Source organism: Stenella coeruleoalba, assembly GCF_951394435.1.
Source record: "Stenella coeruleoalba genome assembly, chromosome: 15".
NCBI classification, from domain to species: domain Eukaryota; kingdom Metazoa; phylum Chordata; class Mammalia; order Artiodactyla; family Delphinidae; genus Stenella; species Stenella coeruleoalba.
This window is the reverse complement of record NC_137161.1, coordinates 56,376,657-56,395,888: the sequence shown is the minus strand read 5'-3', so window position 1 is coordinate 56,395,888 and position 19,232 is coordinate 56,376,657. Positions and strand designations below refer to the sequence as shown.

The 19,232-nt window shown below is 49.3% G+C and overlaps 1 protein-coding gene across 2 annotated transcripts in view; it reads right to left on the bottom strand.

Annotated features, from left to right (window-relative positions):
• ABAT (4-aminobutyrate aminotransferase) overlaps positions 1 to 16,808 on the bottom strand; it is an 88,443-nt gene extending 71,635 nt beyond the window's left edge. For both annotated transcript variants that reach the window (XM_079946256.1, XM_079946254.1), the window contains exon 1: positions 16,578 to 16,808. The gene's annotated coding sequence lies outside the window, so the exon portion shown is untranslated. The remainder of the gene's footprint in view (positions 1 to 16,577) is intronic.
• Between the last annotated feature and the right edge of the window lie 2,424 nt (positions 16,809 to 19,232).

Here is a 19,232-nt window from a genome sequence, read left to right as displayed (position 1 = left end):
GCCGGTCAGCACCTGCAGATGAGAAGGGCTGACCAGGTCTCAGGGACACAGTCAGATTGCTGACTCCCAAAATTCCCAAGAGTTCTCAAGGTAGAGAGCAGCCTTCTCCCCGGGAGTCCCCCTGCACAGTCACACCAGCCCTGCTGTGTGCCCAGAAACCTGGGCAGAACAGAAGGCCGCAATAGGATCCCGAATAACATGGGGGCTATGGGCACGAGCTGAGCACGGAGACCTGGGTTCATGTGCCGGCTGTGCCTTGTGCGATGGCTGCCGTCTTGGGTAAGTCACAAAACGAGAGAGAAATAACCAGGACGGGCAGATTTCGGGCCAATAACTAAGGAAGCTCCTTGTGTTGGAGTGGGTTCGACTCCAGAGGCTGGGCGTCTTCTCATCTAGGATGCAGGAGAGGAGTTTCAAGCATCACGGTTAGACTGGATCAGCTCAGAGATTCCTCCTGGTCCCAGGTTCTGAGATTCTGTGCCCTGTTGGACTGTCCACTCCCCCGGGTCCACTGTCCAAGGAATGGCGGGTGTCCTGGGGCAAACTGCTCTGGTTGGTTGTCACCAGTAACTACCCTGTGTCTCTCTGTCACCACGAGTGCTGTTTGTTTTGAGACAAAACACCACTCCATCACATGGAAGACGTCTTCCCATTTAGTGGATAAGAAAACCAAGGCAAAGAAATCTGAAGCGCCCTTTTGTGGGTCAGGCTTTATCTCTGCTCTCTGATCACTGATGCATTTAAACATCTCGTGATGCAACGGCAGAGCCATTTTGCAGGTGGGGAGACAGATTCACAGAAGGTTAAGTAAAACTCACCCCCCTTCTCGTATTGAACAAGTTGACAGCTGGGGTTTGAACCCATATCTGTCTGGCTGCCTGGCTTTTCTGCAGAATCACGAGCATGCTGCTATGGGGCGATTCTACAGGTGCGGAGAAATGCAATCTCTACCATCATTTGGCTCCTGCAGAAAATGAAAAGTACACCAAGTCACCGGCCTCTTATCGCAGCCACTATGAACCATCTGCCTCTCCTTCTGGTCTTTTGACAGAAATCTCTGAGGAGTTCTCCTGTCTCTCATCCAATGCCGACTCAAGTGCAGAGATGTCTTGTAGACTCAGCAACTTTCCCCAATAACCATGTGGCGTCGACATGCCATTCTTCTTTCCAAAGGACATCCCCAAGCAAACCTGGGACTCTTCATTCCACAGATCTGAAGAGATGCAGAAAAAAGAGCTCACGGAGATATGGGCTCTGGCCAGACAAGGCTGGATGCCGGTGTTCCTGGTACCAGCTCGGCTCCCGAGCTCAGCGGCTCCCACAGAACACCGTCTACTGGGCCTTGTGTTCATGTGAGGAAATACGTGGGGAGCCGGAAGGAGGTTGGGGATGCACAGCGTGTGTGTGGGGAAGGGGGCATGGAGCTCTGGGGGACTCACCCCCGAGAGCCTCCAGTTGGAACTCTGTCAGGATGAGGTGGCCTCCCTGAGTTTCCTTTTCCTTCTCTGCCCGTGAGTGCCTGACCGGGCATGGGCCGAGACCAGCTTTCTAAAGTTACTCCAGGGATGGCTCAGCCTTCGGGGTGCACCTGTCACGGCCAAGTCCACTATTCCACCGGAAGCTCTTCTTTTAGCAAAGTGGCAGCGGCAACTGGGCATCTCAAATTTAAAACTTTCAGAGCTGGATAAAGACCTCAGAGATCTTGTCCAACCCTCCCATTTAACAGAGCGAAAAAACAAGGCTCAGAGAAGACAAGCAATCTGTCTGATGCCTCATCAGATGTGATTATTAACCCCATTTTACAGAAGAGGCACAGAGGCTAACTAACTTGCCCAAGTGTTCCACTGTTCAGTTGGGCAACGTAGCAAAACCCCACACAAAAGGCGAGAGTTTGCACAGCTGCTCATCCCCCAGGATAAACACGCAGGATCTCACCCAGACACGTGCGGTGACCCCGGGCACACGTGTTTAGTAGCTTCAGCATGAATGCATTCATGTGCTGCGTTCCCACGAGAAGGAAAAGAATATAATATGGCAAGTGTCCTGAGTTTCAGGCCCCCATGGGGGGATTTTTCTCTTAACCCCCTATCAACACAGGGGTGAACTGGCAGTACTGGAAATGCCCTGGATCCAGAATGGTGGGTTTTTAAATTGTGGGAATTCCCTGGCGGTCCAGTGGTTAGGGCTTGGCGCTTCCACGGCAGGAGGAGGCCCGGGTTCAATCCCTGGTCGGGGAACTAAGATCCCGCAAGCCGCACCGTACAGCCAAAAAAAACAACAACCCATCTTGAGCTGAGCATCACGAATTCAGCTGCTGCCTCCTTCTTGGATGTTATCTAAAGCATTTTACTGACTCCAATGCAGAGCCTAGGCCATGCCATCCTAGCAGAAGAAACACCCAGAGACCCGGTAAGAACCAGTCCCAAGGCACAATGTGTCAGAGAGAGGCGTCCCCTTACAGAAACTTCCCAAGAAAACCTTCGAAAGGGGGTGGAAAAGGCGTGCTCTCAAGCAGGGTCTCCCAGGCTCAGCACTATTGACTTTTTGGGCCAGCCAATTTTTTGCTGTATGTGGGTTGGGGGCTGTCCTGTGCACTGCAGGATGTTAACAGCGTTCCTGGCCTCTGCCTACTAAATGCCAGTACTATCCCCTCCACCAGCTGTGACAACCCAAAATGTTTTCAGACCTTGCCAAAGGTCCCCTGTGGGGCCACAACTGCCCCACTGGAAATCCCCTACTCTTAAACAGGCACATGAAAAGATGCTCAACATCGCTAATTAACAGAGAAATGCCAATCAAAACTATGTCTGCCCCAAGGGGATTCCTGACCACTGACAGACAAATGCAGCAGGTCAGGCGACTCAGTTCAAATCCCAACTCCCGCAGTCAGTTTCTGGGAATTGGTGCAAGATTTGTTAATAGCTCCTCATCTGTAAAATGGGTCTGAAATCCCATCCCAGGGTTGTTATGGGGTCCCAAGAGAGGGTAATTGCAGCACTCAGCACACTGCCGTGCACAGAAGGTGCTCAGTAAACAGAAGTGTCAGCCAATACGGGGAGCGCGGCTTGCAAAGGGAGGGAATAAGGGAAATCCGTAGTCTGTTCCCACCCCCACCCACCAGCATACCCCACTGTGGAGGGGAAAGCCAATCCTTGTTCCAAAACTATACCATCTCTCCAGGCTCTGAGACCTCTCTGAAGCTCCTGGCTTCTTCATTCTCTTGCCAGCAAATTCCTGCCTTGAAAACCCATAAGGAACACAACAGATGCCCAGATTCATGAAAACATCATCAATCTTGTCGGCCCTGTCTGGATTTCCCATCCTGAAACAGGGACGGACCCATTTGATGAGATTTTAAGTGCTGGTGTAGATATAGCTCTCTCCCCCTCCCCCAGTTCTGTAAAACCCCAGCAGACATATATCTTGACATATTAAAACCTTCTCAATTATTCTACTCAGTGCAGAAAGAACCAAAACCCCATGCTGGCTACCAAATTGAAAAAGCAGTGCCAAGGGCAGAATGAGGGGTCTTAGGCCTGGGTATTCATCGGTTCAGTTCAGGGCACAGATCTGGGGATATTTTAAAATCCAGACTCAGTGTTGGAACTCTGCAGGTGAAATTCCTGAAGAATCTCACCCACTATTTTGAAAAGGAAAAAAAAGTACCATTCAAGTTTAGAAAATAAAATTCATAGAGAGCTGAAAACTGTCATGTTTGCCCCTTGGAAGCTGTGTGGTCTTAGGCAAGTGACTTGAGCTCTCTGAGCTGCTGTTTTCTCATCTGTGGGGTGATGAGTAGAGATGATGATGAATGAAGAGGAATGGCTCAAGTCCATGGCGCAGGGCCTGGCATCCCACAAATGCCCAGCAGGCAGGATACACTCTCCAGGCTGGGGAGAGAAGGGTTCCAGACCTGATATGGAGCTGGGCAGATGCTGCTGCCGGCAGAACTCGGGCTGCCTGCAAGGAAAAACTGTCACTTCCAGGAAAACCCAGACGCTCAGTGCCAGGAACTTTGGGATGAGGCTATAGGACCCATGTGTTACTACAGAGGTTGTCACACAGATTCTCCTGCAAAGAAGCAACTCTAGCTGCACTGAGAAGGTGCTTGGAACTGCCCTTAATCTGGAAGATTCCTGTTCTTTTCTTAGGGTAGTTGTTCTTGGTATAAAAACCAGCTCTTGAACGTGGTTCAAAAGCCTTGAGGTCTGGATCCTCTGACCTTTCCCACCTTCACGTACCGCAACTTCCCCTTCTCTCTAGGTTCTGCCACTTGGATCTAGTGTCCATCCTGTGTAGGTTTCTGTGCCAGAGCAACTTTGCAGTTGCTGTTCCCACTGCCTCCAATGCTTTTCCCTTGTTTCTGATTTCTTAATTCCTACTAACACTCAATTTTGATTCATGACACACCTCCTCTGGGAAGCCTCCCCTGATCTCTCTCCCACCAGATCAAACCTCCCCAAAGCCCCTGCCCACCCCATGCACACTCAGCCCCACATACCTCCCTCTTTGTGGCACCCCATTTACAGGACACCTCTGTTGTATAATTATTTGGGTCATGTCTGGTCACTTATAAAACTGTAAACTTCTTTAAGCTGTGTCTATGCTTAGGATCATACATCCATAAATTATACCGTTATTGAATTGTTAGTAAAACTGTTGATTGGTTCAGCCTCTTTAGAGGCAATCTGGAATGTTCCATCATATTCTAAGGCTACAGTGGTTAAGACAATGTGGCGTGGGACAAAGAAACACACTTCACAAATGAAATAGAGAACAGAAAAACAGACTTACACTTATATGAATGCTTGATTTCCTATGAAGAGTCAGTGATATTGGGTCAATGGGATTATCCATATGGAAAGAAAAATTTATCATGATCCTGCCTCATTCGATACCTAAAAGTCAACCCCAAGCAGACTATAGAGATAAATATGAAACGCAAAATGTGAAAGCTACTAGAAAATTGAGGGGGCAATATGAATGACTTTAAATTTCTTAAATAGAACACAAAAAGCCTCAACCATGAAAAAAGATGAATATGAAATATGTAAAAATTAAAAATTCCAATAACCGAAAGTCACCATTGAAAACTAAAGTCACGCCACAGAGTAGAATATACATAACATATAACTGGCAAAGGGATCACTATCCAGCATGATTAAACAACTCCTACAAAGCTATAAGAAAAAGAAAATAGACAAGTCCAAAGCTATAAGAAAAAGAAAATAGACAAGTCCAAAGCTATAAGAAAAAGAAAATCGACAAGTCCAAAGCTATAAGAAAAAGAAAATAGACAAGCAGGCTTCCCTGGTGGCGCAGTGGTTGGGAGTCCGCCTGCCGATGCAGGGGACACGGGTTCATGCCCCGGTCCCAGAAGATCCCACATGCCGCGGAGCGGCTGGGCCCGTGAGCCATGGCTGCTGAGCCTGCACGTCCGGAGCCTGTGCTCCGCAACGGGAGAGGCCACAACAGTGAGAGGCCTGCGTACCGCAAACAAAAAAAAAAAGAAAGAAAAATGGACAAGAGATCTTAACAGGCACTTCATGAAACAGAAGCTTCAAATGGTCAACAGACATATAGAAAAGGTGATAGAATTCAGTTAGTAGAGAAATTTTTAAAACAACTACAGGGGCTTCCCTGGTGGCACAGTGGTTAGCAGGGGACACGGGTTCGAGCCCTGGTCCAGGAAGATCCCACATGTCGTGAAGCAACTAAGCCAATGCTCCACAACTACTGAGCCTGTGCTCTAGAGCCCGCGAGCCACAACTACTGAGCCCGCGTGCGTAGAGCCCGTGCTCTGCATGCAACAAGAGAAGCCACCGCAATGAGAAGCCTGCGCACTGCAACGAAGAGTAGTCCCCGCTCGCCGCAACTAGAGAAAGCCCGTACACAGCAACGAAGACCCAATGAAGCCAAACATAAAACAAACAAACAAAAAAACCCCCCACAACTACACACCCCCTGGAATGGCTAAAATATAATAGCAAGTCGAGGTGCTGGAGCTGGAAAGGGTATGAAGGAAGTGGAACCCTCATACACACTGCTGGTGGAGTCTAAAACACTTTGTTCTAGAATGTTCATGGCAACACAACTTATAGTAGTCTTGCTATGGACTGAATTATGTCTCACATGTCCAGTTTCTGGCCCTTCCTACCTCTGTGAACTTGGCCAAGAAACTTAAAACTCTCTGATTCTGTTTCCATGTCCACAGAAAGGTCAACCCCATCTGAAGTATTGAGAGCATTAAATGAGATAATCCAAATAGAGCCCAGTGCCTGGCAGGTAGAAAGCATTCAACCACTCACCCTTATCATCCAATCTAATAACCACCCATACGCTGTTTCAAAGGGCAGTATTGTTGCCATTTTACAGACGAACAAACTGAGACCCAGAAGTCACAACCTCCAGGGCGCTCAGGGGGCCAGCAACACAGCTGCTTTCCAAATACAGGACTTCTTCCTTGACCCCATAGGAGGGTCTAAGAAACAGACCCCACCCCAAGCCCACAGCAGGACATTGAGGGGTTGCACAGGGTCGAATCTATCAATTACGCAAATGATCCGAGTTGCTGGTGGGCGGCTGCTGCTGGAAGGGCTTTGGGCTTTCTCCACCCACCACCAGCTTTATTCAGCATTTTTGACTTTCGAACCATGCTTTCTCATTTGCTGTGGCAGCTGGTCCTCCCAAACTCTGCTGTGATCATCAAGGGATAAGACATTATTATTCCTATTGATGGATGAGTAAACTGAGGCCAGCAAGAGCAGTGGGCATACCCAGAGGCATCCGTGTGGCTTAGTGTTAGACAGCAGGGGTCGGGGTCTGTAAGCCTGGGTTTCTCTCTAGACTTGCTGCTTTTACTATGAGAGCCCGGGAGTCAGTCATCCATTCTGAGCCTCCATTTCCTACCTCTGTAACCTGATCAGTCTTTCCTCCTTAGGTTGTTGTGAGCAATGGGATGAACAAAATACACATAAAACCCTCAGAAGAGCCCTAGCACCCACCAAATTCTCAGCAAATATGAGTTGCCACTGTTTATAGGTCATTGCATTCGGATGGGCAGAGCCTGAGTTGAAACTCCGTCCAGGGTCCTCTGAATGTTTCCTCTTGTCCCTCTAGCTTATCATTACCCTGGCAGCCCAACCCTGGATCGCTCCTGGACGCTGTCCCCAGGTCAGAACGTCCATGCTCTTCTGTGTGTGGCTCTTCTTTGAGTCTTGCTTTCAGCCCCTGGGAGGACTGTGCACTTAGGGCTGGGGCAGGATGCCAAGCATGCAAATTCGCATGCAGGCAGTAATTTGCACAAATGCTCCTTGGTGTGCTCATTTCCAGCCTGTCCCCAGAATGGCACTTGCAAAGCCAGCAGAGAGCTATTTACAGCTCTGGGCAAAGAGGGGAGGCAGACTCTGATCTTACGCAGGAAAGCCCTGCTGAGGTGACGGCTTGCTCTTTTGGCTGCTTTAAGAGGCTGTTTGGCCAATCTTGCCCTGAAGGAGCTTCGAGGTCCTGAAAGCTTTTGCTAGAAGGCCAGTGATCCGCCCCAGGGATTGTCTGATTCCCTTAGGGAACCCACACTCAAAGGGAGGGGAGCAGTGTCCCTGGACTCCCACCAACAGCTGCCAATGGACTCTAAACATCTCGAGAAAGGGATGCAGGAGACCTGTCAAAACCATGGACAGCTCTAGCCTCTCCGACGCTGCTCTAGATGAGGGGTTGACAAACTGTGGTGGGGGGGCATCTGGCCCCCCAGCCTGTTTTTGTAGATAAAGTTTTATTAGCACACAGATTCGTCCATTCATTTACATTTCACGGTACAGTTTGAGCAGTTGCGATCGTAACTGTGTGGCCCACAAAGCCTCAAATATTTACTACCTGCCCTTTAAAGAAAATATTTGCGGAGCCCTACTCTATGTGAAGCCCCCACCATCTCATCTTTTAACAGGCTTCTCCGTCTGCTCCTTCTACAACCAGTCCACTCTCCACGAATCTTCCAGAAGGATATTGCTCAAGTGCTAATCAAATCAGGTCACCTCCTTGTTTAAAACCCTTCCAGGTTCCCCAGGGGTCTCTAGGTCAAGTCTGAACTCATTACCTAGGGTCACCAGGCTGTCCATGATCTGGCCCCCCCTGCAGCTTCCCTCTCCTAGCCCATCCACCCTGGGTGGGCTCCACCATATGCCTCCCCCATCCTCTGAACATTGGTTTTATAGAAAAAAAAATTGCATCTCAATGGAAAACTATGCATCGTTTACATACAACACAAACTTTTAAGATATCTGAGTCTAGCCCTGCTCATTATCTTCGAGCTATTTTTTTCAACTCTTTGTAAGTTGTAGGAATCTGATAGAGAAGCCAATTCTGTCTTGTCCAACCATTTTATTTTGTCTCCATTTGTAATGCATTTAAGCATTCCTTGACTCTGTAGACAATTGTGCTTTATTTGACTTTTCCTTTGAACCAGTTCCAACATCTGCTTGGTTCTCTCATTGAATGAGCTTACTAAAATCACTGACAAGTGTTTGTTTTTGCATCTGTATTTGGAACCATGATTTTATTCCCCACCGCCCCCCCCCCGGCCGCCCCCGGCACCTTTTTCCTGAAGATTTTCTTTTAACAGTTTTCCATGAAGTCTCTGAGCCCCTGTTCATGTTCTATCTGTTGAGAATATCTTTCCTGGCTTTTCTGACTTTTCCCCCTGAAATTTCCTTCCCAGCATCCCCAGGGACAGGGAACCTCTTCCTTCTCTGAGCTCTGACCACTATCCGCTCCCACACGCACACCTGGCACTCATCTCTCTGAACGGTTGTTTATAGGCCTGTCGCCTGACAGCTAGCCTAGAAGATCCTCTGGTGTAGTAGCTGGGTGTTCATCTCTCCCTCACCATGCACACACACGCACACACACACACACGCACGCACACACACACACCACTAGTTCTGTCAGGACACACGGAAGTTGTGCAATAAATGGGTACACTCACAGGAATGAATGCAGATGGCAACACTGCCCACCTAGACAGAAGCCACTAAGAGGGAGACCTTGTATTCCTTGTTAATACCACACACGTGATGCCGATGTCTGGCATCTACGAAGTACTCAATAAATACTTGTTGAATAAATGGCAAGATAGCACTTCAGCCCCTGTTTTTGGCCTACTTTTGAATCATCTCCCAGCTCTCCACGTTTGAAAAGCAAACCTAGTAGCCTCAGAATGCTACCCTCCCACCCCATATTTTCATGTGTCACCACCATGGTGCTTCAACTGCTCCCCTCTAAGGAATGGATGGCCGTCTCTCTGTTCTGCCTCACGGTCTTCATTTGATCTTGAGCGAGACGCTGCCCCTCCGGTTTTCCAGGGGGTAAAGCAAGGTCAGTTTAGCCATTCCAAGAGATAAAATACATCAGGCAAAGAGATGAATGGCCAGTAACGCGCTAATGATGTTCCAGCCCAGACACCATGTACAGTGTAACAGATGCTGTCAATATAACACATCAGCGAAGTTGCAAGGGATTAGCTCTGAGTTGCGAGGGTTATAGAGACAGCCTAGGACAGGCTTCCCAAACTACTCGAATGTGCACATGAACCCCCCATCCCACCAGGATAGTGTTAAAATGCAGACTGCATTTTGTAGGCCTGAGGGGGTCCCAAGAGCCTGAATTTCTAACCAGTTCCCCAGTGATGTCATGCTGCTGGGCACTGGACCACACTTGGGTAGCAGGGTTCTAGGGGTGCTAGGACATGGTGGGTTCCGGCTTTGAAGGAATTCTCAATGCAGTGGCTGAGCGGCAGATGTCCAGCATGTTGCTGACAGTCCAAAGCAATAAATGTTAGCACCCAAATGGGAGATGCTGGCAGTTAAGCTGTGAGACCTCTGAGGATGGACAGGCTGGCGGAAGTGGGAGAAGTCTGGTGCAGGGTTCCCAAGGGACATGGAAACTGGGTTGGGAGCATTCTGGGGGGCAGTGATTCAACGTAATTCTGGTGGTGGGACCGCAATTCTGGTGGTGGGGCCCATCAATCTTTGTTTTAACACACCCTCCAGGGGATTCTGATGCTCAAGTGTGAGAACCACTGCGCTAGGCAGAAAGGGGTAGAATATTCCAGTCGGAAGAAGAGTGTTTTGTTTCACATATTAGAGTTTCAGGCACATGTCCAAACCCTGTAAATTGCATTCATTATTTCATCCATCCATCCATCCATCCATCCCCCCCATCCAACATCCAACAAGTAAGTCCTGAATGCCCACTATGTACCCTGTTAGGCACAAGAGATATGACTGAAGTTGTAGATACACACAACTGTCTAAGCTTCTAAACCACTGATTCTCAGCCAGGGGACAAGTGGCCCCCCAGGGGACATTTGGCAATGTCTGGAGACATTTTTGGTTGTGACAGCTTGGGGGGAAGTATGCTACTGTCACCGAGTGGAGTAAAACCCAGAAATACTGCTAAACATCCTATAGTGCAGGGACAGCACCCCCAAACGCACCCCAGCAATGGCACTAGTGCTGTCAAGAAACTTTGCTCTAAACTGGGAGCCCCTTGTGACCTAAACGGGAAGGAAATCCCAAAAAGAGGGGATATATGTATACGTATAGCGGATTCACTTTCCTGTACAGTAGAAACTAACACAAAGTAACTATACTCCAACAAAAATTAATAAAAATAAATAAATAAACTGGGAGCCCCTTGTGGGCAGGAACTGTATTGTAGTCACCTTGACATCCCGAGGTCGCAAGACAGTGCCTGACCCCCAGGAGCTGAGCAAATGTTTAAATGCAAGAGGAAATGGCAACACAAAGATATACGTAGGTATATAAAGAAGTCTTACAACAGCAACAAAAAGACAAACGACCCAATTCAAAAATGGGCAAAGGACTTGAATGAACCTTTCTCCAAAGAAGACATACACATGGCCAACCAGCACATGAAAAGATGCTCAGCGTCACTAATCATCAGAGAAACGCAAATCAAAACCACAATGAGACACCCCTTCACACCCACGAGGATGACAATAATACGTCGTAATAACAGTAATCAGAAAATAATGTGTTGATAAAAATGTGGAAAAATTGGAACCCTCACACATTGCTGGTGGGAATGTAAAATGGTGTAGTCTGGCATTTCCTCAAAAGGTTAAGCAAAAAATTACTATATGACCCAGCAGTTCCACTTCCCAAAGAACTGAAAACAGATCTGGGAACCAAAAGCTGTACATACATGCCCAGAGCTGCAGCACTTACAACTGTCAAAAGTTGGAAACCCAAATGTCCATCGACTGACAGATGGATAAACAAACTGTGGTCTATCCATGCAATAGAATACTATTTAGCCATAAAAAGGAACGAAGTACTGATACGTGCTACAATGTGGAGAAGCCAGACCCAACAGGCCACATACTGGATGATGCCATTTCTATGAAATATTCAGAATAGACAAATCTATTGAATCAAAAAAGAGATTAGTGGTCGCCAGGGGCTGGGGGAAGGGAGAGTGACAAGGGTTCCTTTCGAGGTGATAAAGGAGTTCTGGAACTAGGAGTGGTGAGGGATGCACAACACTGTGAATGTACTTAATGTCACTGAAGTGTACACTTTAAAATGATTAAAATGGCAAATTTTATGCTATATGTATTGCACAATAAATGCTCGTCCAGTCTCTACTGTGTGCCAGGAAAGGTGCTCTGTACTTGGGACAGGAGAGAATGAGACCTGACTGTATGATCTCTACTCCCCAGGGATACGGAAGGGGAGAAAAGACAGCAAACAGTCATGGACCCAAGGAGGCCTCAGATGTAAGTGCTGGGAGTTCCGAGGAAAAATCGATCTCCAGGCTGGGGCCAGGGAGGGTCAGGGAGAGAGCTTTTGAAGAAGGAGGGCAATTTGCCCTTGGGGAGTCGAGCCCACTATGGAAAGAATGTGTGACTAGAGGCCATATCACGCTATGCCATTCCGGGGATGGGTAAGACAATTTAATGCCTGAGACGCCTGGGCTAGTCAGACACAAGGGAGAGGGAGGAGTGCAGACACCTATAGAAACCCCTCCCGGACTTTCTGCAGGGATGCAGTGGAGGGAGGGGGGTTGGTGATTCAGCCTGGGTGTTCTTGAAGCCCTCAGGCTCCCACGAGGCTTTTTTCCCCTGCATCCTGGCAAGGGGGGCTGGCAAGCAGACAGAGATGGAGAGAGCCAGCGCTCACATTACCTAAGGGGGACCAGGTACCAGGTGTTTGAACAGGGTTTCAGCTAATCCTCAGAGTAACCCAGAGGTAGGTTCTACCATTGCCTCCCTCCCTCCCTCTTCCTTCCTTCCTTCCTTCCTTCCTTCCTTCTTCCTTCCTTCCTTCCTTCCTTCCTTCCTTCCTTCCTCCCTCCCTCCCTCCCTCTGGTCAGTGTGACCTCAAGACCCATTGGGATGCTGGTAGAAAGAATCCGCTGTGGCCAGGGAAGAGGCTCAGCCTGTGGACGTGAGGCCTCAGATTCCTGTCTCCTGGCCCCAGAACTCTTAGGAAGCTCAAAGGCCTGAGTTTCAGCCACTGGCAGCTTCTGGCCTGATCGCTTCCCAGGAGAGAGGGACCAGGGTGTGCAGGAATGTCCAGTCCTTGGACCCCGCCCGCCACACTGACCTGGGGGCCAGGCAGCTGAAAGAGCCCCAGCCTGGGCTGTAGAACTCGGGCTACAGTCCCCCTGCCATCCTTCCTGGCTGAGGGACCCTGAGCAAGCCCCAACCTCTGGGGACTGTGCTTGGCTCATCTGTAATGCACAGGAAGCTGGCTAGAGGATTCCTTTTCTTCTCCTTCCCCCGATAGATTCATTTACATATATATATGTATAGGTATATACACAGACACACAGGCCCATTTCCTGCTCCTTGCTTCCCTATATGTATTTACATATACTTACTAAAATACTGTATATACTGATGCTGTAACTTTAGTGTTTTCACTAAATCATGTCTTGGAGGTCTTTCCAGGTCAGGAATGTAGCTCTCCCCCATTCTTCTAAAAAGACGGCTTATATTCCCATGTAATGGAACCCCTTCCCATCTTGGATTGCCAAGCCCTTAGGCGAACATTCCTGCATTCTACTGTGTGCTTGTGTGAGCATTTCTACAGGAGATTCTTAGAAGTGGGATGGCCGGGCCCAAGGGCATGCAGTTTAAATTCTGAAAGAGACTGCCGAAGGATCTGAGAAGGCCCCAGAACTAAGTGATTTCTAAAACTGTTTCTTGCATGGATGTTTCTTCGACTTCTAGCAGGGAAGGGGGTAATGCCTTTAGAAGAGTCCTTTCACTTCTGTGGGCCTCCGTTTGCTCACCTGTAAAATGGGAAACCTACAGTAACATACATGGAGGTGCTCCAGACTTTCCTGTTGAAACGTGAGGGGTTAATACTGCCCTCAATATCGGCAGGCTCAGCAGGTGAACACACCGCTTCCATGATGCACAAACCAGAACGAGGAACCTGAACGAGAAGGATGCTCTCTTATGTCAATCATCCACTATGAGTGGGGCACCTGTATTAGATCAGCAGTTCTCAAGGGGGGAGGACATCTGACAATGCTTGGAGATGATTTTAGTTGTCATAAATGGAAATGGTTGCAAGTGGCTTTACTGGGTAGAGGGTAGGGATGCTGCTAGACATCCTACAGTGCACAAGACAGCCCCCTGCCCCCCGCAACAAAGAATGATCCGGCCCCAAATGGCAACACTGCTGAGGATAAGAAACCCTGCTCTAGACCTCTCTCTTATCTGATGCCTACCCCCCAACAAACCCAATTCAAAGATAAGGAAACTGAGGCTCAGAGAGGTGGATGACCTGCCCAAGGTCCCCCGTCAGCAGTAATGGGAGTAGACTCCCGGCTCCAACTGACTTTAGGGTCTGCGGTGCATTCCAAATACTGTACGGTCTCTCTGGGAAGACATCACCCTTGTCTCCAAACAGGGGCTGACTGTTCGCTGCCTTTACCCCTGACAGATTATCTACACAGCGAGTCATAAGTTTTACCTAAAAGCACAACCTCCCTACCCAGGTTTAGAGGTTTTATGACTTGTAATCATAATCACTGCTTCCACCCACTTGCCCTGTGCCATGCACTTTACAAAGATTAACTCATTTTACCCTGATAAGGACTTTGAGGGAACTGAGTCACAGAGAATTTAATAATTCCTCCAAGAAACATACTAAGTAGCAGATTTGGGCTCTAGACCCTGATAAGAGGGGTTCAGAGACCCATCTCTCAACCCCCATGCACTACAGTTCTCCCTCATACTCTGAACTTTCACCTCGGCACCTTGGACTTGGATCCCTGCTCTACATTGGAGCACAATAGCCAACCCCTTAGCTGGAGGCAGGGGGAGTTTCTGCCTCAAGACCCTCCCATTTGTAGGGACCTGGTTGCTGTTGACCCAGTGGGCTGGTGGGTATCCAATGCCTCAGGAAAAGGAGCAGGCTCTAAGCTGGGGCGCGACATTGCGGCAGGGAACTCGGGGTCGGAGGGAAAAGGCAGGGATCGAGGTGGGGGGCCCTGGAGGGAGGGGCCGTGACTTCCAGGTCTTGGGGGGAGCTCTGCCCAAAGTGCCTGGAGCAAGCCTCACCTGCAGCAGATATTCCTGCAGCAGCGTCGGCTCCAGACTGTTGCAACTGATCTCATTTGCTATCCCGAGTCCATTTGTATTCTGGCAAGCCTAGATTGGGCAGCGGGCTCAATACAAAGATCCCAAGGTCTGAGTGGTGAAGTGCAAAGCCCTGGGAATGGATCTACAAGGTGGCTTGTTGGGGGACGGCGCTGGGTTCCAGCTCGGTCTGCTCCTAGCTGCGTGACATTGGCAGAGCCTCTGTACCACCTCTGGTAAGTGGGGACCACAGTGCCCAGAAGTCCCGGTTCTAAATATGAGGGCAAGAGGTAGTGTCCAGGACCCCGGCAGCCCAGGAGTCCCGGAGAGGCTGTGACCAGCTTCGCTACCCACTGGCTAGGTGACCTTGAGCAAGTCTCTTCCCCTCCTCGTGCCTCTCTTTGCTCAACTGTCAAATGAAGGAGCAAGATCTTTGATCTGGAGTCCCTGGGAGGTCTAAGGACTCCCGACTGGGCCATTTTTCTCTCCAGGGCTGACCTCTTTGGGCGTCCAGGACACACGCTTCTCCTACTCCACCTCTAGGGTGAACTCCAAAGAGCAAAGCAAAGCTCCTTGCCTTTCTCTCCCCTGCCTCCCGCCCCCATCCTGGCCTGCCAGATTACAGCGGTGCCCAGCCCCGCTCAGGTCACCAACATCCTGTCCCTTAGTCCAGCTTCACTGAAGCCAGCCCAACGGATGGTTCCTGCAGCATCTCCCCTGGCCAAGGGCCTAGGGAATTCCACCAGGCAATGCCCACAGGAGCTGGGGGAGGGGCAGCCCCAGGGAGCAAATTGGGGCCCTTCTGTCTGCACTGACACCCTCTTCTCTAGAAGAGGGGTTGGCCTGCCTCAGGGGAGGATATTCTGAACACAGTCCTTTGTGTGTGTGTGTGTGTGTGTGTGTGTGTGTGTGTGTGTGTGTTGGCGGGGGGGGTGGTCCCTGCTGGTCCTGCTGCCTCAGAGCCCATCTCTGTTGGCAGTTTGGAGGCTCCTGGAATGATCTCTAGGCTCAGGATCCCAGCTTTAAGAGTTTCAGTCGTACTAAACCTCATCCTCTGGCCTTACCTCTGGCCAGGGTGGGTGAGGAAAGGTGAGATGGAATTAGGTGGGAAGGATGGGACTGGGAATGGTGGATGGGGGCGGGGGGGGGGTGTTAGTGGGATGGGGTTTGTGTAAAAGGGTTACAGAGGGGTGGATTGAGGTGGGTGACTGGTGCAGACTGGTGACCAGACCCTGGCCCTGTTTCTGAGTATGAAAACCCCTTCTGTTACATCTTGACTGGAGAAAGAGGGGAAATCCCCCAAATGCCTTCAGTGTGGAGGTGTCTGAGGCAACCAACCATCGTCTCTCTCTTACGGATGGGGGGGGGTGGGAGGAGGTAGGTAATCATCCACCTCTGAAGGCAAATCGCAGAGTCCAGTTTCTGAGTTGGGGGGCCCAGGGAGGTCTGTATCGCGTTTGAGGGTGACATGCAGAATCTCTGGAGAGGGATATCCTTCTCTTAGGGAGGGGCTTATTTCCCCTCCTGGAGGAAACACACCGTTATCTATGAGCTGAGAAGGCTGGGTGGGGAGAAGAATCCAAACTTAGTTTTTTAGGGAAGGGGAAGGGGCATGGGTCTCCAAAGAGATCAAGGGGCCCTAGATACCTGGGGAGGCTGGAACCCACTTTGAGGGGGCACGTTCCATTCCAAGGGGTAAAGTAGGAAGAGGAATCCTATCTTTAGAGCCGGGGGCCAGGAAGGAAAGGCCCATTTCTGAAGGGAAAAGGAAACTATCTTGCTCTCTGGGAGACGAGAGACCCTCTCTTTTCGGGGGGGGGGTGCGGGGGACCCGCGTCTCGGGAAGATGAGGGCTCCGTCTCTGTGAGAAGATGCCCCGTTTTTGCTCCCTGGGGCAGGGCCGAAGGATTCCGTCTCAGCTCCCGCGGAAGGGCTCGTCTCACGCGACCCAGCGCCAGGTCCTTACCTCCAGGCCCCTGCTTCAACGTTCGGACTCCGACCTGCCAGGCACCGACTTCAGGGATCCGCGCCCTGAGCTCCGGTTCCTCCCGGTCTCTGCCCAGCTTCCCCCAGCGACTCGCCGGGCTCCGTGGCTCCGCCGAGAGGCTCTGGCCAATCAGCGCTGCCGGTTCCGGCCCTCGCTCGCACCGCCGCCAATCAGCGCGTCCGCCACGGGCCACCGCCCCCGGGAGGGAGGGGGAAGGAGGGACGGGGGCACAGTCCGGCCTCCGGGGGCGGAAGAACTGGGGGCCTGGAGGAGGGACTGCGAGGGCCGGGAGCGAGGGTCCGGGCTGTGGCGGCTGCCGCGAGGAGCCCCCACCAAGCCTATCTGATGGGGGGGTGGGGAGCCCGTCTCTAAAAGCGGGGTGGCTCTATAGTTTGATTTCACCTAGACTTTAATTACCCCCTGACCATTTTCTGGACCCTCGCGGCTGCGGGCTAGTGTAGCTGCCCCATCTGCACCCTGCGGCCCGGATTCCGGGCTCTGGAAACCTAGATTCGGAGTCAGACAAGGTTCCGTATGAAAGGGAGGGGAAAGAGCATCGGGCCCTTCCCCGCCTCCACGTACCCCCCCACCCCACCCCGCCTCACGTGCTCCCCCCCACCCTTGCAGGTGCTCAGGGCCCTCTCATTCTCTGCCCTAAGAGCTGCCATTCACTTAACACCTCCTAGCCCATCAACTCCGGAAGACGAATAGCTAGTGCATCCTGGGGTCATGCAAAGATCACTGGACTAGGAGTACATGGTTCATTCTGCACGATCTAGGGCAGGTCACTCCGCCCCCCTGATACTCAATTGCCTCAATAGTAAGTGGAGACAGCTGTGATAGTACCGCCTTCATGGGCATAAGAGAGGTGGTAGATGTGATAAAGGTGCTTTTATAAAAATTAAAATGCTGTATGAAAACTAGTTAATACTAAAGTGTGAATGACTGATAGCCCCGTAGCTTTCTAAAGGTATTTAGAAAGAGGATGTGTTCATTCAATGGTAAAATCAAAACACAAGAAACTACCCATCAGAACAACATGAGATGACCAAGTGCTCATAATGAATGGATGAATGGGGATTCCAGAACTTAAAAGGCCAAGGAAGAATACAGCTTGGGTTTTCCCACTCAGCATGATCAGGTAACTATTTCCTTAGTCTGCTGGAATCTTGCAAAACCCTGAGGTCCTTCCTTCCTGCCTTCCACGAATCCAGGCTGCCCTATCTCTGATTAGGTGAGCAGGACTATAGTCCTAGGAATTAAGATAAATATAAAGCAAACAAATACATTTTAAAACCGCCAAACAGGGACTTCCCTGGTGGTGCAGTGGATAAGACTCCACGCTCCTAATGCGAGGGGCCTGGGTTCGATACCTAGTCAGGGAACTAGATTCCACATGCATACTTCAACTAAGGAGCCCACCTGCCACAACTAAGACCTCATGCAACCAAATAAATAAATATTAAAAAAAAAAAAACAACTCAAACAAACCACCTGCCCCCTAGTGTGGTCTGTGACTGTAGGGACCAAAAGAAATAATAAGAGTAATACGAAGGAATAGACGAAATATAATTGATCCACAGTTCTACTAAAACTGAGCTTTGCCAGTCTCTTTGGTATGTTAATCCTGTCACCTTGCAGAACTTTATGAGGCCTGGGGTATAAATCGAGCAATTTTTCCTTAAAACCTAAGCCACACAGGTAATCCCTTTTATTGCCCAAGACACACTCAAAGAAATAAAATGATCAGTAAATATGGGAGGAAATAAAGTTTGTCAGAGAAAGGCAAATTAAAGAGATGGAAAATTTCATCTACAAAAATGGCCTCGTTTTTATTATAATAACCATTATTTGTGGAGGTTTCAAGGTAGTGGACAATTTCATAAATTGCTGTTGGGAGTATCAATGTTCAAAGCCTTTCTGGAAAGAAACTGAGTACTCCTATTTAAAAAAATCTGAAAAATGAGCTTACCCTTTGAACTAGCAGTTAAACCTCTATGAATTTATCCTAAAACAATGAATGATGCATAAGTTTAGTGATAAAGTGATTTACTGTCACTTTGTTTCTTGTAGCAAAAAACTGGAAACAACTTAAATGTACAACAGGGACTCGGAAGGGACATCTGTTACATGATACCGAATGCCTCCAATAACGCATAGGTGTTGAATATTGAATGGTATGGAGTTGAATAAAACATAGTATTGGATGTTGAATGGTTGACTCAAAATATTAAGTGAGTAAAAGATATTCACCTAAAAAGTTTATTTGGTGTTGTTCTATTTTTGGTAAATTTATATAAATAGATACAGATAAATCAGTGCTATCCAATAGAACTTTCTGTGATGGTGGAAATGTTCTTATCTGTGCTGTTCAACATGGTAGCCACCAGCCATAGGTAGGTACGGAACACTTGACATGTCACTAGTCGAATGAGAAACTGAATTTTAAAATATTATCTAATTTTATTATTTATTAATTTAGGCTGTGCCGCACGACTTGTGGGATCTTAGTTTCCCCAACCAGGGATCAAACCTGGGCCCTCGGCAGTGAAAGCATGCATCCTGACCACTGGACTGCCCGGGAATTCCCTAATTTTAGTTTTAAGTTACATAGTCACACATGGCTAGTGGCTA